The sequence below is a fragment of the Erpetoichthys calabaricus genome, chromosome 6, assembly GCF_900747795.2.
Source record: "Erpetoichthys calabaricus chromosome 6, fErpCal1.3, whole genome shotgun sequence".
Classification (NCBI taxonomy): domain Eukaryota; kingdom Metazoa; phylum Chordata; class Cladistia; order Polypteriformes; family Polypteridae; genus Erpetoichthys; species Erpetoichthys calabaricus.
The window spans coordinates 214,695,753-214,722,528 of record NC_041399.2 but is presented as its reverse complement, the minus strand read 5'-3'; the positions used below and the strand labels follow the sequence as shown (position 1 = coordinate 214,722,528).

At 44.4% G+C, this 26,776-nt stretch overlaps 1 protein-coding gene across 7 annotated transcripts in view; it reads right to left on the bottom strand.

Annotated features, from left to right (window-relative positions):
* LOC114644571 (phosphatase and actin regulator 1-like) overlaps positions 1-26,776 on the bottom strand; it is a 269,029-nt gene that overhangs the window by 124,589 nt on the left and 117,664 nt on the right. The gene's annotated exons all lie outside the window — the stretch shown is intronic.

Here is a 26,776-nt window from a genome sequence, read left to right as displayed (position 1 = left end):
GGTACCCTGTGGGATTTCCTGTGGATGGTGTGCAAGAGATCGAGAGAGACAGTACCCACATCCCCTGGTCTGGCATGGAATTACTATCATTTAGGCCCTTCGTCTCCCAATCGCACGTGTGTGACACCCTTCTCTCTAAATCGCTTGGACCCCCTTAGTGCTCCTAACCCGGCACTGGTGTGAACGCTGCTGCACCTCTCAAACCAGAGTTGGTTTTAAAGCAGATGCTTCAGACAGACAGCAATGTGTCTCTTTGGTGGTCCTTAAACTGTGAGGTCACCAGCACAGCATCTCCACCGACTCTCCTTGTGGACGCGAATGAATCACTTATATATACGGCAGGACAGGGAAATAATGGTAGAGAGTCTGCAAAGGGAGGAACAACTGAAGCAGTCTATTTGCATGGAGGCATCGGATAGAGAAGAACACAGAAAAACGAGAATGACGTTTGATGATTTGGAGAAGGCTAATGACAGAGGGTCACATCCAGAGGTCTGGAGGTGCTTGAGAAAGAAAAGGAGGACCAGAGGAGTGTGTGAGAAGATTGTCCAGGATATGCATGAGGGAGTGAGGACTTGGGTCGGGGGTGACAGACAAGACCCCACTTAGAGAAGGTCTGCACCAGGGGTCTTCTTGAAGTCCCCGACCTCTTTGATCTGGTTATAGATTCATGGGAGAGAAAGACCAACACCAGTATTGTGGAGCACCAGAAAGAAGAAGTGGGGAAGAAGTTGGAAGAATGGAGAAGGGCTTTGGATGACAGAGGGTTAAAGATAAACGAGAAGACAACGGAACATCTGAAGTGTAATTCTTAAGTCAGCCTGCAGGGGGAGCTGTTGAGTCGAGAAGTTCAAATATCTAAGATCAGTGGTAGCCCAACTAGTCATGAAGAGATAATGTGCAGAGTCTGCATACCTCCACGGCGCTCACGAGGTGCTCCTGTGACATGCCGCTAGTTGTAAACAAAATTGGGAGAAGGTACAGCGCCCTCCACAATTATTGGCACCCCTGGTTAAGATGTGTTCTTAGGCTTCTAATAAATTCTTTTTCTCCCCACAAAATATAGGCTCGCAGCACAAACAAGAGAAAAATCCAACCTGTAATTGAAGTACATTTATTCATTGGAAAAAAAATCCCACATTAACAAATACATTTTGTTTTACATGAAAAATCATGTGTTGCACAATTATTGGCAACCCTAACAATTCCAATAAAATGAATGTAATTGACGCATTTTTGTAATTTCTAGTTGAGTTTTTAAAGTTGATCAGCAGTAAATTGGAACTTTTAATTAGCAATGAATGACTTCCTGTGTCCCTGGAGTATAAATATGACGTGACACAGAGTCCTTTTACTCAACATGGGAAAGACAAGAGAACATGCCATTCAAGTAAGGCAGATGTGTGTCCACCTTCATAAGTCAGGTAATGGCTCCTCGCCTAAAGCTGCCTGCATCTACAGTCAGAGGAATAATAAAGAAGTGTAAAACAACGGGAACAGTGACAAACAAGGCTGGACGAGGACCACCACACACAGTGAGGAGGAGGAGGAGGATGGTAAGAGAAGTCAAAAATTCTCCAAAGCTCATCGTTACAGAACTGCACCAAAAAGAGTGGTATCTTGGGGGGTCACAAAGTCTCCATGACAACCATGAGACGCTATCTCCATGCCAACAAGCTGTTTGGGAGACATGCAAGGAAAAAGCCTTTTCTCCCCTACAATCACAAACATAAACGTCTGGAGTTTGCTAAGCAGGACTGGGGCTTCAAGTGGGACCACATGCTTTGGTCAGATGAGACTAAAATGGAGCTTTTTGGCAACAAACAAACATTCTAAGTGAGTCTGGTGTGAATCCAAGAATGAGTATGCACCTCATGCCCTATAGATAGATGAAAGGTGCTATATGACAGAGAGATGAAAGGCACTATATGATAGCTATAGATAGATGAAAGGTGCTATATGATAGATATAGATAGATGAAAGGCGCTATATGATAGATATAGATAGATGAAAGGTGCTATATGATAGATATAGATAGATGAAAGGTGCAATATGATAGAGAGATAGATAGATAGATGAAAGGTGATATATGATAGATATAGATAGATGAAAGGCGCTATATGATAGAGAGATAGATAGATAGATGAAAGGTGCTATATGATAGATAGATGAAAGGCACTACATGATAGATAGATAGATAGATGAAAGGCGCTATATGATAGATAGATGAAAGGCGCTATATGATAGATATAGATAGATGAAAGGTGCTATATGATAGAGAGATAGATAGATAGATGAAAGGTGCTATATGATAGATAGATGAAAGGCACTACATGATAGATAGATAGATGAAAGGCGCTATATTATAGATAGATAGATAGATAGATAGATAGATAGATAGATAGATAGATAGATAGATAGATAGATAGATAGATAGATAGATAGATGAAAGGCCCTATATGATAGATAGATGAAAGGCGCTATATGATAGATATAGATAGATGAAAGGTGCTATATGATAGATATAGATAGATGAAAGGCGCTATATGATAGATAGATGAAAGGTGCTATATGATAGATATAGATAGATGAAAGGTGCTATATGATAGAGAGATAGATAGATAGATAGATGAAAGGTGCTATATGATAGATAGATGAAAGGCAGTACATGATAGATAGATAGATGAAAGGTGCTATATAATAGATAGATCAAAGGCGCTATATGATAGATAGATGAAAGGCGCTATATGATAGATATAGATAGATGAAAGGTGCTATATGATAGAGAGATAGATAGATAGATGAAAGGTGCTATATGATAGATAGATGAAAGGCACTACATGATAGATATATAGATGAAAGGTGCTATATAATAGATAGATGAAAGGCGCTATATGATAGATAGATGAAAGGCGCTATATGATAGATATAGATAGATGAAAGATGCTATATGATAGAGAGATAGATAGATAGATAGATGAAAGGTGCTATATGATAGATAGATAGATAGATAGATAGATAGATAGATAGATAGATAGATAGATAGATAGATAGATAGATAGATGAAAGGCCCTATATGATAGATAGATGAAAGGCGCTATATGTTAGCTATAGATAGATGAAAGGTGCTATATGATAGATATAGATAGATGAAAGGCGCTATATGATAGATAGATGAAAGGTGCTATATGATAGATATAGATAGATGAATGGTGCTATATGATAGAGAGATAGATAGATAAGATAGATGAAAGGTGCTATATGATAGAGATAGATAGATGAAAGGTGCTATATGATAGATAGATAGATAGATAGATAGATAGATAGATAGATAGATAGATAGATAGATAGATAGATAGATAGATAGATAGATAGATAGATAGATGGATGGATGAAAGGCACTATGATAGATAGAAGATACTTTATTAATAATTCCCATACTCCAGCAGCAGCATACTGATAATAACAATATTAAAGAGTAATAAAATTGCAGGTATAACAGACAATAACTTTAATTGAATTGAATTGAAGTAATTGAATTTGCTTTACTGTGGTCTTTTGTGAAGCAGCAGCAGCATCTGAACAGGGATGGGAACAGAGTGGGATTGGGACAGTACACTTTACTGGGACCGTATGGCTCTAGCAGTGCTCTGGACAGGCTCTGTACGCCAGAGACAGGCCTGCACATAAACAGCTCTGATCAGTCTGGGTGCCATGATGTATATAAACAGTCCACATGGGTGACAAGTTTAAACAGTCAGGTGCCATTATAATTAGAGCTCAGGCAGGCCGTGCAAACTCGGTTCAAACACGCCGTGCCCCGCTTTCCACCATAACCATTACAACATGACAACTGAGAAAATAAAAACCAACTTCACATATCATGGCGGGCACGATGACAACACGCAACTCTGGTAAAGAGATGCCACATTATGCATCATTGCTAAATATACAGAGCCTGATGGCAAAGTACAACTCCAAACCAAAGTAAATGTATACGTAGTGAAGCCCCCCCCACCCACACACACACACATAGATATGATAAATATATCAGAAAATTGTCAAAGGTCATCATAGGAGTCCACTTGTCTCTACGTGCCAGCTGCTCAGTGGCTCCGTGTCACGGTGACAATGTCCACTCCAGGGAGGTACCCTGGTCTGCTGTACAAACTGCAGAGTTGCACCCTGCAGCTAAAAGGGACTTGTTTCCAATTTTCTTTCATAAATATATCCATTTATGTATATTGGGGTCAGGTGAGGGATAACACAAATCCAAACTGATAAATGTTGGGGTGCCAAGCCAGCCGCCCCTTTTCAATAACGTTGGGTTAAATCAAACAAACAGTCGAATTCAAAGAAGCTCGGCCAAGTGGTCTGTCTTTGGGGTAGACCTCCGTCCAGCGGCTGGCCCAAGTCCAGAATGAGATGCCACCTTCTGCAAATGTCCAAGTTTTATAAGGCTGAAAGGGTTGGGAGTCACTTGGCATCATTAAGGGGGCTTCTCGAACATAAACTGCCAGCCGAGAGCAGCTGATCTGGACTCGCATGCGACACAAACAGTCCAACTCGCTGCGCTTCCACTCCACCACCTCCGGTAACTGGCTGCGAGGGGAGCCGTCGTGACGGCATCCAAACTTGAATATGTCCCAGGCAGCCTTTTCCAATCAAAGTCAAATGTTATTTTAAAATTAGACATTTTGGAAATATATAGCCAGATGGAAGAGCTCACATTCTTCTTTTTCATTAGTCACTGGAAAACATCCAAAAATGAAGTTTTCTGATTTTATTTTATACATTGTATATAGTTTGTTAATATTGGGAAAGACTATTTAGCATCTAAAGAGCAGAGAATTTACAGCCAGAGAGTTGTGAGGCTCCGATACCTGAAGACGAGGCCACGCCCAGGAATTCTTTAGTCCAATCACAGATGACGTCTCAGCCAGGAGCTCCGTGAGGCTCTCGCTCAGCTCCGGTATGTCAGGCCTTCTGTGCCGACGCTCCACAAGAGTTGGGTGTCCTGTGGCTTCTCTTCACTTTACAGCCAGGGGAACATCAGCTACGTGTTAACTGTCAAGAGATTGTACCCGAGTAGCCATCTGACACTTGGCTGTGGATTATTAATTACAGCCATAGAGACCTTAGGACCCCACATTGTGAAGGGCTGCCAATGTCAGTCCACATATGAAGTGTTGGACACGTTTGTAAATGTCACCAACACTCTCAGGCTTATTGCTTACTAGTTATGAGCCAAATTGTGGGAAAGCAGCAGGCAAGCAAAAGAGTCAATCAGCTCAGGTGAACTCCAACAGTTGGTTCATCCTATTGGCAGCTAACATCACTGATTTAGTTCACGCCGTATTGCTATCTGCTGTCACTGGAAGGACAAAATGAAGTTTAGAAATTTCATAAGCGGAGGCGGCACATTCACCTTTTGATTATTTAAATGTCTAAAAATTTGACTTCATTTTGTATTTACTGCATTAACCGAATTTATTAAGCATTTTCAGTAGTAGTAGTAGTGTTAAAATTGTTGTTCTGTCACATGTCACAAGTGATACTGTTGGCTGTATCAAATGTCACACACATGCGCGTGAGAGACTGCTTAAGGGCTCTGGGGATGGTAATTACCCTCCGCACCAGGTATTGGCGCTGTGATCCAATGCCTTCCTCCCTCTGCACAACGGAAGACTGACGGCCACTCCACCGCTGATGTCACTTCCATGTTCCGCCCACATGGACCCACCCCTTTCTGCCGAGTGACTATATAACCCGGGAACTGGCCCTCTTGTTCTCCGTTCTTTTCCTTAATTCACATCTGGATCTCCACAAATTATCACGTGGTGCAGTTTTGTCCATTCCTTTAAATTATATGGGGTGTGACCACAAGGGGGCGCCACTGAGCCAAGACATACTAATACATCACACGTTGTTAGAATAAAATAATGGAGTTTTATTCTCCCAAAGCACTTCTTCACAATCTCCTCTCCACAATCAGCCACAATCCAAAAATTATACCAAAAATAATTTTTCCACCTCTCTACCTTAACACCATGGAGTCAGAGTCACAAGACAGCAGACTCCTTTCAGATTCTTCCGGTGTCATGCAGTGTCTTTGAGGAAGCACTTCTGGGTCATACAAAAAGTAGGGAAGTCCTCCCACGACAGCACCCTTCTCTTAATCCATACCCAGGGATCCCAAAAGGGCTGCATGTCAGGACTCCAACTCCCAAGCACCCCTGCAGGTGTCCCAACTAGGCTACCGTATGAGGACCACTGCCACCTAGCGTATGGGGTATGGAACAGCTCCCAATCCGTGGCTTTTATCAGTCTGTCCATTACACCATACTGGCCAGGTAGAAATTTGTTTCCTTGTCCCGCTGGCCAATCAGCTTGCTTCACCACACTGGCCTCCCACCCTGGTAACGAATCATCCGCCGTCCCAGCCAGGATGCCCGTTCTCCTCCTACAGGGGTCACCAAGGTGGTGCCCCAAATCTTTGACTTTGCTGTGTCTCCTTTTCACACAAGTAATAAAGAATAACAGCACAGTGATACCCTGGACCATCATCATCATCATCATTACTATTATTAATTAGGCCTTCATTTATAAAAGGGACCAATCCATTGGTGTATCATTGCCATTAATTACCACTGAAGTCCAAATCTGTGAGTTGCACCAACCCTCCCAGTTGGCAGTTTTTTCCAACTTCCGAACAACTTTTTCCAGTCTTGGCACACTGGAGGTCCCACATGGAACCACGACATCCAAGCAGCTTGGCGGTACTCAGTGTCTACTCTGACCTGCACAGAAACTGCCATGTGGAGGACCTCATAGAGGACTTTGCCTTCAGAACAAGTTGACGTGTACATCATTGTGATGTGTAACAAAAGGGACAGAAGAAGCCCCTAAACATTCACTTTCATGTTTTAATTATTTTTTACAAAGTATTTGAGGTTTAAAGTTACAGTTAAGTTTGTGATGTGTGCTTCCTTTGTATTTATGTATACATTTACTGTTCAATTGAAAGATTTGATAATAAATACTAATGTGTTTTATTCAGGGATGGGTGGTGGTGGGGATGTGGGATTCTGCATAGGACCCCAAATTGGCAGGAATTCCTTCTAAGTCAGACCCGGGAATACTTCGGATGTCAAGCCATGGCTTTGAGGAAGCACCTGAAGGACCTCGCCCAACAGCGCCCTCTATCGATACCCAAGGCTCCCAACAGGGCTGCACTTCCAGACTCCAATTCCCAAGTAACCCCTTGGATGTCCCAAATGTCTCCCAGAAGCCATTGGGTTTCCTTAACATAATTGTGGCAATTGGCATACTGCAATAAGGGCAGCTAATGAGAACGGCGCTGCTTTTGTTAACCGTTAATGACATTTCTTTAACCCCTAAAAGTCACCTGTGATACCAAAATGAGACTGGCAAATGTCATGGCTCGGTGTCCTGAGTCAACATGTGGTTCATTTATTTTAAAATGAAGAAGCTTCAGCAGATGTCCTGCCGACTATGCTGCTGGCTTGTTGGTCAGTTAACTTTCTGAAGCGTCCGTTTTTCACACGGCTCGCACTATTCACCGCAATCACGCCATTACATCTGCCAGGTGATAGTGGCTACCCGCTCAGACGCTGGCACCTTACGCCCTTCCCCAATCCTGTGGGACTCCTCAAATGTCTTGAGGCAGCAGGAGGGATCTCTGCAGCATCATGATTGCATATGTATGAGGTTCATTAGCATATGGCTGTTTCAGGGTGGCAACCGGGCATCTTTACGTATGCCCATTTACAAGACGACTGTGGTATATAAAAGGGTTAAATTGTGGACACCAGGTTTTATAAATCAGATTTTTTTTTTTTTTTTTAATTTTTGCATACGCATTTCCCCGTTTTTAACACTCGAACCCACATAAAGTGTTTTAAGCGAGACCCCGTGGCCATCACCCTGAATAGGATTTAGGCGGTCTTGAGAAAAGTCAACCTTACATCTCATAGGGTTAAGGGGGCAGATTTGTCAAATATGAGCCATAAATGGAGAAGTGACATTAATGAGCCTCAAAAGCTGACAGTGACGAGACAACGATGACAAGTGATGTTGTGGCCTGTTGCTTTATAGCTCACGGTCCCTGGTGGCAGGTCACACTGCTGGCTTCGTGTCGTCACCAAATACCTTCTGGAGCAAGTCACTCGCATGTTCATCTATTGAGTGCCTTTCAGAGCCTGTGCCATCCAATACAGCGTGTCCTGTAGTGAGCACAAGACACGTCACAGGGGAACTCGGCTCATCATTTAAACAAAGGGGACAAAAAAAAAAATTAAATGGAGATGTCCCATCACCGGTGGCTTTACAGATACCATCATAACCTTTGAATATGGAGTCTGTCACAGCAAGTCCCACCAAATGATGTTTCACGAGGTCATTCAGTCACTCCAAGTGCCCAGCAGTTAAACGGTCAGTCAAGCACAGACAGCAGCAGGGGGGTCATGTATAAAAGTGATTGACCGACTCCATAAAACAACACCCTTCACGTTAAGCACTCATGTATTCAACCAGAATGTTTTATAGCGCCTTTTACAACAAAAAGAGAGCCACTCCATTATTTTACATAGCACCCATCACAGGGCTAGTCGGTCCCTGCACAACCGCAGTGAAAGCCGCGTCCGCCTACTCCGGAAAAAACATCCACACCATCTCCGTTAGTGTTGGGCTCCATCAAGGCTCCCATCCGGTTTGTGATTTTCATGGACAGGACATCAAGACGTAGCCGATGAAGGAAGTGTGTTCAGTTCGGTGACCTTAGAATTTATTTATTTATTTATTAATTTTTTAAATACGGATGACATGGGATTGTTGGCTTCATAGAGCTGTGAACTCCTGCACACATTCCGGCGGTTTGAGGCCGAGTGTTAAGCAGCAGGGATGAGGATCAGCACCTCAAAATCTGAGGCTGTGGTCATCTGTAGGAAACGAGGAGGACCGTCCTCTCCAAGTGGGGGAGTCGAGTCACTGCCTCAAAAGCGGAGGAGTTTACACACCACGGGGTCTTATTCACAAGTGAGAGGAAAAGGGGAGTGCGAGATTGATAGATGGAGCGGGGGGGATGAATGCAGTCGTGCGGTCAATTTACCAATCCATAGTGGAGAAGGGGCAGTCGAGTCAAAAGGCAAAGCTCTCGAATTACCAGTCCACACCCTCACCGATGGTCATGAGCTTTGGGTAATCGAGGTAGGTACAAGTGCCCGAAAGAACTTTGTAAGAATATTAGGAGTACTGCCACCTGATATATTAGAATGATCCCAGTGCACTGGCAGCACAGCGCCACATGGCTACTTTTCATGAAGAATCAGCCATCCATGTGCCCTGGTATGATCAAAAATAAGCTTTAAGAGGAGTGGAGATTTCAAAAAAATAGAATAAGACAGTCTTATGCCACTGCTTCGTTGCAGAATTTGATGTTCTTCATAGAAGAGGTGGTCCTCAGAAGACTGTGCAGTCCTTCTGGACATTGGCGGTAGAACTGTGTGGTGTTATTCTTTTTATTACTACAAATGCTTGTTATGCACCACCTGCTGGAATGGACAAATGCAATCCATTTCATCACTACACGTTTATGATGTACCATGTGTTGGAATGACAAATTCAATGCAATTCGTTACTACACATTTTTTTTGGGGGGGGGGGGGTTTCCTTGTCTTTTTAAAGAGTCAAGGCTGGGGGGCTGTCAAGAGGCAAGGCCTGTTAAAGCCCATTGCGGCACTTCTTGTGTGATTTTGGGCTATACAAAAATAAGTTGTATTGCATTGTATTGTTTATGATGTACCATGTGTTGGAATGACAAATTCAATCCAATTTATTACTACAAGGGTTTGTCATGCACCACCTGTTGGAATGACAGATGCAATGCATTTCATTACTACACGTTTGTGATGTGCCATGTATTGAAATTATAAATTCAATGCATTTTATTACTATAAATGCTTGTCATGCACCACCTGTTAGAATGACAAATGCAATGCATTTTATCATTACACGTTTGTGATGCACCATGTGTTGGAATGACAAATGCAATGCATTTCATTACGACATGTTTGTGAAGCGCCATCTGTTGGAATGACAAATGCAAAGAATTTTATTGCTATAAATGTCAGATGTGCCATCTGTTGGAATGACAAATTCAATGCATTTCATTACTGCAAATGTGTGTGATGTGCCAGCTGTTGAAATTATAAATGCAATGCCTTTTATTACTACAAATATTTGTGATGTGCCATCTGTTGGAATGACAAATTCAATGCATTTTATTACTATAAATGCTTGTCATGTGCAACCTGTTAGAATGACAAATGCAATGCATTTTATCACTACACGTTTGTGATGCACCATGTGTTGGATTGACACATGCAATGCATTTCATTACGACATGTTTGTGAAGCGCCATCTGTTGGAATGACACATGCAAAGAATTTTATTGCTATAAATGTCAGATGTGCCATCTGTTGGAATGACAAATTCAATGCATTTCATTACTACAAATGCGTGTGATGTGCCAGCTGTTGAAATTATAAATGCAATGCATTTCATCACTACACGTGAATGATGTACCATATGTTGGAATGACAAATTCAATGCAATTCATTACTACAAGTGTTTGTCATACACCACCTGTTGGAATGGCAGATGCAATGCATTTCATTACTACATGTTTGTGATGTGCCATGTATTGAAATTATAAATTCAATGCATTTTATTGCTATAAATGCTTGTCATGCGCCACCTGTTAGAATGATAAATGCAATGCATTTCATCACTACACGTTTGTGATGCACCATGTGTTGGAATGACAAATGCAATGCATTTCATTACGACATGTTTGTGAAGCGCCATCTGTTGGAATGACACATGCAAAGAATTTGATTGCTATAAATGTCAGATGTGCCATCTGTTGGAATGACAAATTCAATGCATTTCATTACTACAAATTTTTGTGATGTGACATCTGTTGGCCTGACAGAGACATAGCAACCAGATAGAGACACAAATGCCTTTTCCTTTTATTAAGATGGATAGATTTGTTTTCAATTAAACCTCAAGCCTCTTTCCTCTTCTCTCCCTTTCTTTTCCTGTTCTTTCCTACTTAGGCTCTCTATATCCTTGTGTAGGTGCAGAACCCCAACTATGAAGAAAAAGAAGAAGAAGACATTGCATTTATACAGCACTTTTCAAGACACTTGAAACACTTTAGACAGAGAAGGGGGAGCCACTTCAACCACCAGCAATGGGATGTGATGGCAGCCATTTTGTGCCAGTAAGCTCACCACACATTAGTTTTAGGTGGTGAAGGAGTGACAAAGCTAATAAAAGACAGGGGATGATTAGTGAGCAGAATGTCCAGGATGTGATGAGCAATTTAGCCAGGACATCAGGAAACACCCTAGACATTATGAAGGATGCCCAGGGATCTTTAATGACTACAAGGAAGGACGGAGCCAATTATTTTAGCACAATAGCAGTGTCCCTATCACTTGGGATCCACACACAGACCATAGGGTAAGCACCCCCTCTTCCAGCAGCAATCCAAGCTTTTCCTAGGTGGTCTCCCATCCAAGTGCTCCCATGCTCATCTTCAGGTGGATGACCGGTTCTAAAGTGCGTGTGGTATGGCTGCTGTTATTACATTTTTTTTATTCCAACAGATGGTGCATACAACCTACAATACAACCTAATGAAGGATATTTTAAAAAGGAAAAAAACTGGCAGGAAAATTAAAAAGCCTAATATGAAAAGTCCAAATTCTATTGGAGCTTCACGTGGATGACCTCTGGTGGTACGGCTGCTGGCTTGACCTGCTTAGTGCCAATGTGGAACACCTGACCTGACTTTGCCAGCACACTAACAGACAATCAACTCAGCTCACCTTCACACAGAACACCCTGTGGCTGGCACAGTGCCACAGCCACACACACCCTCAAAGCCCAAGGGGCACTCTGCCACCGACCCCTTAAAACCTGTTATTGCCACGTTTCGTATCAAGATCTTCCATATCCTCAGGATGCACCACTTAAACCAGTTTGGAAATGTCAGCCAAAGGTTTGAGGAAGCAACCCGCCCTGCAGGCTCATCAGTTACCATCAGACCATCTTAAATTTATAGAGCGCCTTTCTCAGAAAGCACCCGTAGCAGTCAGCGTCTAAACAAAGCAAGAATACAAGCTGGTCCCATTCTGCCAGTCCAGCACACAACTGGCAATGCCAGCGCAACCAAGCCGATTTCTCCATGCGTCCACGTTTGAGGACCCCGGGTGGGTAAAGATGGCTCCCGAGGTAGCTGGTAAATGAGACGCCTTTACGAGAGTCGAGTTTGACTAACAAAGGAGGCAGAGGATGCAGCCGTCGCCAGTTATAGCATCATGAGAGGGTCTGGCAGTTGGCAAAAACAGAGCACAGATGGCTTGCTTATTTCTGCAACTCGCTTCGCTGTTGATGTCACAATTGTCAGGCTGAGCGAGTTGGCACTGACCTGCTGGACGCTCGTCTCATCGGAGGAAAAAGCGAATCAAGCGCACACTCCAGGTGTGAATATAGCGCCTTGCACACAGTCATCAGAACCCTTCACGTCTTTCACAGTTTGTTCTATCACAGCCTTCTGTTAAAATCATCGAAATTCACCCCCCCCCCCATCAAGCAACACTCCAAATCTCTTAACGACGAAGCAAAAACAGCATTTCAGAAATCGGTGCAAATTTATTAAAAATTAAAAACTGAAGTGACACCCTGACACAAATGTTCAGATCCTTTGCTTTGCCACTCGATATTTTGGCTCAGGGGCTTCTCACTCGATTGATCACTGATGAGATCTTTCTACACCTTATTTGGGATTCATTTCAATTGATCAGACCGATTAGAAAAGAAAGACATCCACCTGTCAACAGAGGGTCCCGCAGGGTTCCAACCAAGCCAGGCGGTCGAAGGAATTACCTTCAGAGCTTAGAGACGGGAGCGAGTCGAGGCGCACGTCTAGTGAGGCTTCTTGACCACACCACGGCCTCCAGAATTCTAAAAAAAAATGGAAGATGGTTGGACCAAATGGGATTCTTTGTCGAGTTGGCCACCCAGACAAAATGAGCCATTGGGGGACAAGGGTCTTGTTAAGAGAGGTGACCACCAAACCAATGGTCACTCTGCCTGAGCTCCAGAGAACCTGTGGTGAGGTGAAAGAAACTCCCAGAAGGTCATTCATCACTGCAACTTTCCACCAATTTGGCAGGGTGGCCAAACAGAAGCCTCTCCTCAGTAAGAGAAACATGGACGGCCAGATCTGGGGAAGCTTACTAAAGTTGGCTGCCCGGCCAAACTAAGCAATATTAGTAGAAGGTCCTTGTTGAGAGAGGTGATCAAAAACCTGATGGTCACTCCAGAGAACCTGTGGGGAGATGGGAGAAACTTCCAGAAGGTCATCCATCACTGCAACTTTCCACTGATTTGACAGGGTGGCCAAACAGAAGCATCTCCTCAGTAAGAGACACATGGAGGGCCAGATCTCAGCAAGCTTACTCCAAAAACAAACTTCTGGAGGACTGAAAACTCCCAGCACCGTGCCCTCCATCATTCTTAAATCTTCCTAGAGCTGGCTACCTGGCCAAATGGAGTGTTTGTGGGAAGAAGGGTCTTGTTAAGAGTGGTGACCAACAAACCAATGGTCACTCTGCCTGAGCTCCAGATGGGAGAAACTTCCAGAATGTCATCCATCACTGCAACTTTCCACCGATTTGACAGGGTGGCCAAACAGAAGCCTCTCCTCAGTAAGAGAAACATGGAGGGACAGATCTGGGGAAGCTTACTAAAGCTGGCTGCCTGGCCAAACTAAGCAATATTAGTAGAAGGTCCTTGTTAAGAGAGGTGATCAAAAACCTGATGGTCACTCCAGAGAACCTGTGGGGAGATGGGAGAAACTTCCAGAAGGTCATCCATCACTGCAACTTTCCACTGATTTGACAGGGTGGCCAAACAGAAGCATCTCCTCAGTAAGAGACACATGGATGGCCAGATCTGGGGAAACGTACTCAAAAAACAAACTTCTGCAGGATTGAAAACTCCCCGCACCGTGACTCCATCATTCTTAAACAGAAGATGTTTGGAACATTAGAACAGTCGGAACGAGAACGGACCATTTAGCCCACCAAAGCTCGCCAGTCCTGTCCACTTCATTCTTCTAAAACAACATCAAGTCGAGTTTTGAGGGTCCCTAAAGTCCTCCTGTCTACCGCACTACTTGGTCACTTATTCCAATGTCTGTTGTCCAGCATTGGTCACCTTAGACTTTGGTTCTGTCCGAATCTTTTCACTGTCTGCATTCTGTATGAAAACCTGAGATGCAATTCCCCCCCCCCCCCAACCATCACTACAAACTACACACAAAAAAAATAAAAATATCATTTTTTGGCCCGAGTATTCCTCAGAGTGTTTTGCTGATTGTCACAGGGAGAGGCTTCATTTAAGATGACTACTGATGGATTCATTCATTCATTGGCCCTTTGCTTGACTGGCTCACCTTGAAAGTCCTCACCTAATGACGACTGAATATCGAGCGAAGCCCTTCAAGGTGCTAGAACACGGGCCATTCGGCCCACCAAACGTCGCCAGTCCGACCCACTTAAGTCCTCCAAACTTGAGTTTTGAAGGTCCTTAAAGTCCTGCTGCCCACCACACGATGGGGTCACTTACTCCAGGTGTCTGTGGTTCTCTGTGTGAAGAAAACCTTCCTAATGTTCGTGTGAACTTCACCCTCAAGTTTCCAACTGTGTCCCGTGTTCTTCATGAACTCATTTTAAAGCCATCATCTCGGCCCACTGCACTAATTCCCTTCAGAATTTTGCACACTTTAGTCAGGTCTCCTTTTCATCTCCTTTAAAGGCTCAGCTCTTTTGATCTTTCCTCATAACTCATCCCCTGTAGTCCCAGGCATAGAGGATCAGGGTGGGTAGGACTGGCGGAGAAGTAAAAGATGTCATCGTCTGCCACAAAGTTAGACAGAGCACCATGTGGTCGGTGCTTTAGGTGGGTTTATAGGCAAGAATGTTCTTCTCGGAGAGATGACTAGGGCATCCCATGGACCACCTGGCACCTGCTCACAGATCATCAGGGGTCTACAGGCCTCACTTGGAGAACCACTCAAGAATCTTTGAATCCCACTGTGTGCACAATCAGGTCAGGTTGGGGAGCAGGCACTGGTATGTCACATTGCCACGCCCACCACACAACCAAACACCTCGGGGTCCCGGTTGGCAACCCCACCAGGCAGACACAGGGTCCAGCCCCACCCTGCAAAAATGACCCTCTATCCGCCACAACCAGGTGTCACAGGGGCATCCCCATGGACTGGTCAAGCCACTCAGGTCCTCAACAATGAGCCGGATCACCCTCGGGTAATGGCGCCACATGGCTGTAGTGCCGAAACTGACGCCTCCCTCACAATGCAGGTCATGTGTCTCATTCGGGACTCCATGAGCAACACAAAGTCGGGCCAATGGTACCCAAGGACCCTCCAAAGTGGCACACATGGGGTCCAGTCTTCATCTCAGGTCACTGGATAGTGGCCATGTCTCACAAATAGAGAGCACCAGGACTCTAAAGGCTTGGACCTTTGTCCTTTTGCAGATATCAGGAACACCACACGCCCCTTTCCTGGGATCTCATGACCCCCCACCCCATGCTCTCTCAATTCTTCAACTGACTTCATGGGAAGAGTCACCAGTGTCCCATGAATGTCACTGCCAAGGTCAGTAAATCTCTCGATGAGGTCGACACTCTCTCTGCAGACAGACACACTGCTGTGCCCAGGAGGTCATTAAAGGCCTGTAATCACATTGAAATCTAAAACGATTAAAATACGAATGAAAAATGAGCTGTTCCTGCACAATTTTTGAATTGAGGCCAAAGTCACCATAAAGTTCATCTCTCTAGCTAAAGCCACTGTGGCTCTAAAAAGAAAAGAAAAGAAAAAAAAAAAACAAAACACGATATGCGCCAACTTAGGGGGCAACACTGAGAAAGCTGAAGGAGTGTCCTCCCACACGGGCGCTGCCTAAGCAGGAGTGAACCAGAGTCGTCTACTATTTATAGGACTCCGGAAGACGGAATAAAACTCACCTTTATCTGTTCATCTGTCTGACTGTCATTCCGCCCGTCCAGTCACCTACCCCACAGGGGTGTGATGTGCCAGCAGGGTCCAGACCACCACTAATTAGAATTTCTTAAGCAAACACCACAAGCACAAGAGCTCTGCCACCCGCGCTCCGAGTGACACTAAACACTCCCGCGCCGGCACGGCTAATTAAAAAAGAAAGGAATTTACACGGCTCTTGGCAGTCTGTCACCGTCGACATGTTGTTGCCGTTTTTTGATATTTTCCTGGAGCTTAAAATTAGAAAACTCAAAAAGTGAAAAAAAAAAAAAAAAAAAAATCGACAGACCATCAGTGAAATATTCAGTGGATTCTCTCCTTCCCCACTCACTGCAGCAGAAAATTATATTACACTGTATAAGTAATCAATATATCAAATATATCGAAATACACCCACTGGCCACTTTATTAGGCACAGCTCTTCAACTGCTCATTAACCCTTTATCTCTTTCTTCTGCAGACCAATTGTGGGAAATTCTGGCTGGTCCCAATGGCATCATCTCTGGTTCCAGTCCCAATCTATATAAAGTATCATACAGTATATATATCTATCTATCTATTATATATATATATATATATATATCTATATTATATATAGATATAGATATATATATATAGATATATATAGATATATATATATATATATATATTATATCTATATATCTATATCTCTATCTATATATATATATATATATCTATATCTCTATCTATATATAGCTATATCTCTATCTATATATATATCTCTATCTATATATATATATCTATATATCTATATCTATATATATCTATATCTATCTCATATATATCTATATCTATATATATCTATCTCTATCTCATATATATCTATATATATCTATATCTATCTCATATATATCTATATCTATATATATCTATCTCTATCTCATATATATCTATATATATCTATCTATCTATCTATATCTATCTCATATATATCTATATATATCTATATCTATATATATCTATATCTATCTCATATATATCTATATATATCTATCTATCTATCTATATCTATCTATCATATTGTGCCTTTCACTCTATCCATCTATTGATCTATCGATATAGACGGGGGTCTGCTGGAACCAATCCCAACCAACACAGGGCACAAGGCACTAACCAATCCCGGGCAGGGTGCTAACCCACCGCAGGACAATATATAATTATATATAATTATATACTGTATATATAATATATATTGTCCTGCAGTGGGTTAGCACAAGCCAAATCCCACTGAGTCAGTCATCATGAAATCTCACGACCCATGAGGACTTGGGACTTGAAATTGAGAATGTAGGTTACCCTTTGGCCCATAGGTGCTCGCTAAGAAATGGTTTTAAAAATTTCGTGGTCCAAGCGAGAAACTTCTTATAGTTTTTTTAAACTCGTTTGTATGTCTGTCCGCTTTTCACGAGAGAACGACTTAACGGATTTACATTGGGTTATTTTCTATATTTGTCTTGAACATTCCATTTGATTTTGTGACTTCTCTCATGAAGTGTCACAGTTCGCTTGCAGTACAGATTTATTAGCACAAATCTGAGGGAGACTCATTGGGCTGCGGGGTCCTCCTCACTCACGTGTCTGCCTCGGGGTGTAACTTTAACTCCGCTTACTTAGCGAACGAGAGAACTACTTAACGGATTTAGATTTTTTTTTTTCTAGAATTTGCTTGAAAATTCCGGTTGATTTTGCGACTTCTCTCATCGCGCTAAGAATCAGAGCTCACTTGCAGGAGTGATTGTGCTGCAGCTCAGTTTCAGGGTGTTGGCCATCTTCTTCTAGTCGAGGCCATCTTTATGTAGAGCAACGATTCTTGTTTTCAGATCCTCAGAGAGTTCTTTGCCATGAGGTGCCATGTTGAACTTCCAGTGACCAGTATGAGAGAGTTTGAGAACGATAACACGACCTGAGATCTTGTAACACAAACGAGTCACATGAACCAGGCAGGGGAAAATGGCTAATTGGGCACAATTTGGACATTTTTCACTTGGGGGTAGTACTCACTTTTGTTGCCAGCGGTTTAGACATTAATGGCTGTGTGTGTTGATACAAGCTGTACACGGACTACTTTACATTGTGTCAAAGTGTCATATCTTCAGTGCTGTCCCATGAAAAGATATAACAAAATATTTATAAAAATGTGAGGGGTGTACACACTTTTGTGAGATACTGTATATACATACACAGTCCCCGGCCGGGGCACCCTTTTGAGGAGTGGACATATCACCAGCAGTACCTGCCCCGGGACATGGGTTACATCGGGCCCTCTGGACTGGGGCTTACAAGCTCATCCTTGTGTAGGCCCGTGGCCACCACCAGGGGGCGCCTGAACAGTTCTGGAGCCGTGGTCTACAGCACTTCCAGTATAAAAGAGGCCACCTCACTCCAGCAAGCAGGCCAGAGTCGGGAGGAGTAAGATGGACCTTGCGAGTGAGGAGTGGAGGTGACAGAAGAAAGGACGGAGTTGAATGGAGTTTGTGCCAAGAAGAAATAAACGTGTGTGTAGCTGCCGAGATATAGGTGTGGTCAAACACGGGTAAAACATGTGCGGAAAGAAATCTCAAAGTCCAAAAGTTTGTTTTATAAATATTTAGTGAAAGTTAAAAGCAAATAATCCACACAAGAATAAAAGAAAAAAATAGTTACACATGTAGAATAAAAGACAAAAAAAAACTTTAGTTATTTCTCTACTTAAAAGGTTCTTTACTTCTTCTTCTGTACGCTTTAAACGTACGGCACTGTACATAAATTAAGTGCTGTTTTCTTACATTTGACTGTGGGGCGCCGCAGTGCGCATGCGCTTCGGTGTGTCCGCCGTGCATAAATTTAACTACACATATTTGTGCTACAGCGGTTTCTTTGTGTGGGCGCCTTCGTTCATTGTGCTTATCCATACAGGCTCGTTTTGTATTTCCGTTACGCCACCTACTGACTCTGGGAAGCCGCTGCATTTGACTCTGGGGCGCTGTGGCGTATTTGTACTACAGCGGTTTCTTTGTGTGGGAACCTTTGTTCATTGTTGTTATCCATACGGGTGAAGCGCGTTGTTTGTATGTCCATCAGTTGAGCTCTTTCATTGTGGAGCCGTGATGTGTTTGCTTGTGGTGTGTCTGAAGTGGGTGCCACCTACTGACTGTGGGAAGCCGCTGCGTTTGACTCTGGGGCGCCGCGGCGCAGTGCGCATGTGTTTTGGTGTGCCCGTGCATAAATTAAACTGTGGTTTAGAAATATAGATTTACTTCACACACTAAAAAGGCCCATAGGCTGGTTGGCACAGAGGCATGTGCCCAGGCACGGTTTAAAACCTTAGCCTTGCCATGAGTAAGGTGTGGAAGGCATGTCACTAACTAACTAAAGAATAAGGTTTACTCCAAGCTGTTAGAAATGGCAAGAATATACCAACACAATTCTATTTATGGGGGTTATAGGAACCTCCCAGAGTTTATGCATTGTCATCTAATAAATATTCATAAATTTTATAGAACTAGGGAAATGGCAGGCGGCACGGTGGCGCAGTGGGTAGCGCTGCTGCCTCGCAGTTGGGAGACCTGGGGTTCACTTCCCGGGTCCTGGAGTTTGCATGTTCTCCCCGTGTCCGCGTGGGTTTCCTCCCACAGTCCAAAGACATTCAGGTTAGGTGGATTGGCGATTCTAAATTGTCCGTAGTGTGTGCTTGGTGTGTGTGTGTGCCCTGTGGTGTGCTGGCACCCTGCCCAGGGTTTGTTTCCTGCCTTGCGCCCTGTGTTGGTTGGGATTGGCTCCAGCAGACCCCCCGTGACCCTGTAGTTTAGATATAGCAGGTTGGATAATGGATGGATGGATGGATGGATGGATGACTGACAGCATTTGACACACAATTAGCTTAATTTCTTTTCTTTTTCCAATTGGTGAAGTGACCTGCTCAGGGTCACACTGCATCATTAGTGGGATTTGAACCTGTAGCCTCAGGGTTTGAAGTCCAAACTCTTAACCACACTGCCTGCCTGCTGTAAAAACTCTTATCATGAACATTAAAATAATGTGCTCAAAGAATGAATAAGTTATGAAAATTTCTATAGTGCCCTTCTACATTATATAGTGCCTTTCACAATAACAACTATAAGACACTGATCAATCAATCAAGTCTTTGTGTTTGCCCACAGTGACCACCATGTCTAGTCAAGCGTTCAGCAAGTCAATGTTTACCTCATTAGGGACCCCCATAGTACGTCACCACTGTGTCCTTCTTTCACGGTGGACACAACAACAAAATGGTGGATCAGACAGTACATCCATCGGAGCACAGGAAGCTTCATCAATTATTCACAGCGTGTATTCCAGAGCCTCACAGGGCGAGTTTCATAACAAAACGCATAATGGATCAAACGTGAAATCAAATCAACGTATCCGCTGAGGTTTGTTTTAATTTGGAGGCCAGCAGGGCCCCAGGGTCCCAAGTTTGGTTTGTATCCGTGCCGAGTCTGCATGTTCTCCCTGTGGCCCCCCCACATCCCCCCAAAGACACGCAGGTTACATCATCATCAGCCATCCTTGAGTCTCGAGACAGAGTGGCAGCTTACCCAGACTCGTCTGCCATTCTCAGACCCCCTTTTGGGGGCTCTGGGTTCATGGCAGGGAACCATTCCCAACCTTGGCAAATCACCCGTTGGCCCCGACCTGAAAAGTGGACATGAATGGATGCTTCAGTGGTGTGTATTGTACTGGTTGCAACCATGATAGCGGTCCTGTGCCTCCACAAAGATGCCCCCCGGTGCCAATTTATTAACCCATGCCAGTATGAAGCAACATCCCAGTCACCCTGCTGCCGACTCATCCCCACATACATGTCCTTAAAAGTGCTGCCCCCTAGTGGATGCACACTCCAGCCACCTTTCCCTGACTTGCAGCACAGCAACACAAAGTGCGTCCCCTGGTGACCCAGAGAAGGAAATCTCCTCCAGCAGCTATTCCCCACTCCTGATTCTCTCGCCCTGCAGATGGGCACAAGAGCTGCGCTCAGATGAAATCAACCTGATGGACGAGTCGATGAAATGACAAATCTCAATCGAGTGCGTCAGCGCATTAAGGATCTTCCTAAATCTCACCAACTTCCACTTCAGGCCTATGCCGTTATTCCGAGACCATTGAGCCATCTGCTTTCTGGGATGCTAATGCCTTTCTGGTGGAGTAGTAATGGTGGGGGGCATCATTCACAAATCCCATTTTCTTACTAAGAAGATGAGCCGGCGGGGGGCACACTCTCCACTCAGCCTCGCCCATGTCCCGTGTGGCTTTGAGGGGGCAGGAGGGCCCCGTCCCGGCTCAATGCTAATGAGATCAGGCAGCTCCACCCGGAATGCTTTTCAGCAGTGAAAACAGATGCCAGCCACAGGCCAAGTTGGTCACACGAGGCCTTACAGAAACGGAAAGACGTCACCTCCTGTTCTGCTGAGAAAACACAGCTATGTGCCAGCCAGCCGGGGCCATTTGCTCGGGCTGCAAGGCACAGTTTTTGGATCAAAAAGTGAGGTGAAGATGCAGCCAAAATAGGAGCGGCCAAGCAGAAGGCCGGCCACGGGGTCCCAAACGTCACGGCCGCTACACAGCTCAACAATGCCAACCTTAATATGTCGCCTTCCACAAAGGGCAGTCGCAAAACGTCTTACACACCAAGATGCCATCCACATCTATATAGTGCCTTTCTCTTGTAATGATCATGGCCGTCAAAAGCTTCCCAATGGACCACCCACCTGCTTAACAACAGAACCAACACTGGATAGGATGCCAGCCTGCCGCGTGGCAAACTCTGGGGTCATCCACATTCACTCATATTGTTATTTAGCCGATGCCTACTCTCCAAGCTGGCACCATTTGCCTTTCTTTTGTTAGCTTTAGGAATAAAGTCACTCTTTATTGTGCCGGAGGTTAATTGTTTATAATGACCCCCCCTAGTACAAAGACCCGTATTTCATAAAGCGCCTTTCACGGTGATTATAGAAAAGGGAGACGCGGGCCCAACTGCAAACAAATAAAATAAATAAATTAAACAAAGACAGGATGCCAAGGCACACATCAGACACATGTCCACCACTAGCAGAAGGGGTCAGCTGAAGAAAACTGCTCACCACCCGGGCAAGATGAGACCCGAGATAACCCCCAGCTGCCTGATTCCCGAAACTTTACCAATGCCAACACTAATCAGCCTTCTCCACGAGATTTCTGGCGGTCCCACCGACTCCCAGCATGGCAGCGTAGTGGAGCCGTCTGGCACATCTGCCTGCTGTAAATAGGAAAGACGATGCATTATTCATCCATTTCAGCGCGGCTGCCGTTAGTAACCGCTCGCCTCACTTGGGAATTCACAGTTTTCCCCACTAAAAAGCTCATTTTCTGCCTGCGGGCGGCCATTTTTCTCACTTCTGTGTTGCTCACGTGATTTTGCAGGCTTCTGCTTCAAGCCCTGTGGGGGGGGGGGGGGGGGGCTTTTGGAAGGGGGGACATTTCATACGACGCATTTGCTCTCAGTGGTCGGGACCCCGCCTGTTCATCGCCAGATGAATGTAAAAGGTGCGGTGGGGGGTACGCAACTTCAATGTAGAACATTTGGTGCCATGTGAAAAGGTCCAGTTCAGGGGTCCCGAAATCCCCGTCCACTTAGCACCACATAAAGTACGGCAAGCACTGGGGTGACCAAAGTCATAAGAAATGGGGAGCTGAATGAAGAATTGGTCAAAACGGAACAAATCGCAACGTTGGGAGATTGACCCCTTGTAAAAGTGGGCTTTGGGATAAATGGGCATCCCGTCCAGGGTGGGTTCACACTCAATGCAGTCAGGATAGGCGCCGCATACCACTTGACCCTGAATTGTATTAAGCAGCTTTGAGAATGATACACCATATAAAAAGAGAGGAACTGGCATGCCATCTACAGTTGGCTCCTGCCTTGCACTAATGCTGCCAGGACAGGCTCCAACCACACACACATTTCAGAATGCTATGCTATATAAAGAAAGAAATGCCATCCCATCCAGAGGTAGAAAGAAATGGGCATTCATTTCATAGGTAGAAAGAACTTGCACCCATCCAGAGCGAGATCCTGCCTTGTGCCAGGGCTGCCAGGATAATCTCAAGCCCCAGGCAACAATAATATTCTGAAAGCTGCTTAAATACTATAGATGACTGGCATACTTTCCAAAGTTGGTTTTTGCCTTGTGCCAATGATGCCAGGATACGCTCCAGCTCCACCCCTAAATTGGATTAAGCTGGTTTGAGAATGTTACATTATGTTACAATCAAGCTGGTGGCCCATCCAATTGTCTTCTGCTTTGTGTGCCAATGCTGCCAGGAGAAGCTCTAGCAATGTACAACTCTGAATTTGAAAAGCAGCTTTCAGAATGCTATATTAAGCAGAAATGGCATCCCATCCAGAGTTGGTTCCTTGCCTTGCACTGGTGCTGCCAGGTTAGGTCCCAAATCCCAACCAATCTGATTATGCAGCTTTCAGACTATTATATAAAGAGAGAGGACTGCTGTGCCATCCAGAATGGTCTCCTGCCTTGTGCCAATGCTGCCAGGATAAGCTCCAGCAACACACAACTCTGAATCTGATTAAGCATGGGGAAAGGCACTATATAAATAAAATGTATATTATTATTAGTATTAATTATATATAAAGACAAGACTGTTGTGCCACCCCAGAGTCGATTCCTGCCCTGTGCCAATGCGGCCAGGATAAGCTCCAGCAACACACAACTCTGAATCTGATTTAAGCGCATGGGAAAGGCACTATATAAATAAACGAATTATGATTATTAGTATTATTATTAAGCAACTTTATAAATGTTGTAGCATTATTAAATAGAACTGGCATCCCATCAGAGCTGGTTCTTTCATTCTTGCCTTTGCACCAACGCTGCCAAGATAATCTGCAGCCCCAAGCAACACTGAACTTGATTAAGCTGCTTTTCAGAATATTATAAATTATGTATAAAGACAAGACTGTTGTGCCACCCGGAGTCGATTCCTGCCCTGTGCCAATGTGGCCAGGATAAGCTCTGGCAACACACAACTCTGAACTGGATTAAGCAGATTACAGATATTATGTCCTCTGGGTGATCGAATTTACTGCCAGAATCCAAAGGCACCAAGGTTTACTGAATTGGTGTTGCTAAAACTGGCACTGGTGTGGTCACCCTCAAGATGGACTGGCATCTTGTCCAGGTGTTGTTCCTGCACCCCAACAACTTCAACCACCACCAATGTGCCAGCACCCACAGCAGCCATTTTGTGCCCAGTATGCTCACCACACATCAGCTATCAGATGGTTAACGGGTGACACAGAGAACTAAGTAATAAGGGACAGAGGATGATGAGGGGGCCAGAATGACCAGCTGTGATGGGCAGTTTAGCCAGGACATTGAGATACACCCCACTCTTTATGAAGGATGCCCAGGGATCTTTTATGACCACAGAAAAATCAGGACCTCGGTTTTATGTCTCATTGGAAGGATGGTGCTATTTTGCAGCATAGTGTCCTTGTCACTGCACTAGCATATTGGGATGTACCCACAGATCACAGGGAAAGTGCCCCAGCTGGCCTCAGTGACACCTCTGCCAGCAGCACCCAAACTTTTCCTAGGTGGTCTCCATCCAGTGCTCTCATGCTCGGCTTCAGGTAGATGACCTGTTCTAAAGTGCGTGTGGTATGGCTGCTGCCATCATATTTTTATTCAACAGATGGTGCATACAACCTACAGTATAACTTAATGAAGGACATTTTAAAACAGGAAAAAACTGGCAGGAAAATTAAAAAGCCTGACATGAAGAGTCTGAATTCTATTGGAGCCCATTAAGGGTCACATGGATGATTTGGCCATGGGAGGGGGGGGGGGGGCTCAAACTGGGATCCTGGGAGGCCAAAGTACCCTCATTGTAGCGGTTAATGGAATTTGTTATTCGTTTATTCCTGTTCTCATTTTGCGACATTAATGAGGGCAGATCAGCAGAATGCTTAATGGACTCCAATGAGATTAGTTCTCTCTCTCTCGCTCGCTCACTCACTCACTATCATCCTCTTCATTTCCAATATTTTTTTTTCTATTTAAGTTTTCCAATTATTAAGTTAGGTCATTTTCACCATTGCCTCAGCATTATGGCATTTGCCATCGGATTCTCAACAGCAGTGCTCATGTTTTCGATATGCCTGCTATTGGAAGGAAAGTGCAGTGCAATGTATTACTACATGCAGTACAAATGACATTCCAACAGATGGCGCGATGCACATGTTAACTGTGAAAACACCCTACAAACTGGAACTGGCAGACAGACAGAAATCTTCTTCTATTATATAGATGAAGAAGCCCTTGCCCCCCTAGACGACCATGTGGCACCATATTGCATTAAGGTTATGCCATGTTATGTTAACTGACACCACATCGTATCCTGTCAGTGGCCAGAGAGGCCCCACGGCACACGTCTGCCCATATTACATTTGTAATGAAAGCCCTTCGATTGCTTCCACGGGGCAAATCCAGATTAGTTATACTGAAGATGTGTATTTGCTGTTGTACATTTTCTATTGATGGCGTTTATTACCTGCAAGTAGAAAATCTCCGCATCCCACCTAACATCTGGCTTTAAGACGAGGCTCATACTTTCATCTACACCTCCCTCCCCGAGGCCAGCCGAATACTAAAACATCACACAAAAATAACCCAAACAGCCGGAAACGTAGCTAAGAAAAAAAGAAAAAGACAGAAAAACAGTGGTGTGCAAAAGTAACAGGCACCCCAAGAAATGCTTTTTAAAATGGAATTTTTCATAGACATTTCCCTCCCTCCCACTGCCACCTTCATCCAATAACCAGTTGCATAACACACCATCCCTACTACGGCACATCAACAACTTCTGCCACGGCCAGTGAAGAGCCCACCTTTGACCATCAGGATGGGACCGTCGATAACTGAAGAGCAAGTAAGGAGACAACTGAGGAAGCTACACACAATACAAGCTGCGGGACAAGACGGAGATTGTCCTAGAGTTATGAAGGCCTGTGCTGACCAACTTTGTGGTGTCCCCTGTCACCTGGTCAGACTGTCCCTAAGGCTTCAGAAAGTGTCACTGCCTGTGGGAAAAACAATCCTGCATTGTAAGGTGGGCAACTCTTCACCTAAGGACTACAAACCAGTGGCCTTCACACCATCAAGACCATGGAGAAGCTGGTCCTGAACTATAGGAGTCCTCTCATGGTAGACCTACCCACACCTGTTGGATAAACACTGCAGTGGAAGATTCAATCATCTATCTGCTCCACCAGGCTGGTTGCACCATGAGCCTGATGCCATTTAAAATTTCTCAGGTGCCTTCAGTGCCATCCAGCCAATCCTGGTTAAGGGGGTAAACTCAGAGATCTGCGGATGGATGAGCCTAAGGGGTCCTGGATGGCAGACCACCTGTCAGGCAGACCCGTGAGCAAACACTGGAGCACCACATGAACAGGCTGGTCTGTGTTACTCTCCACACCTCCAACTAGAAAAAGGACAGCAGGTCACCCTGCAGAAATTCTCAGATGATTCTGCACTTATGTTTTGAGACAAAG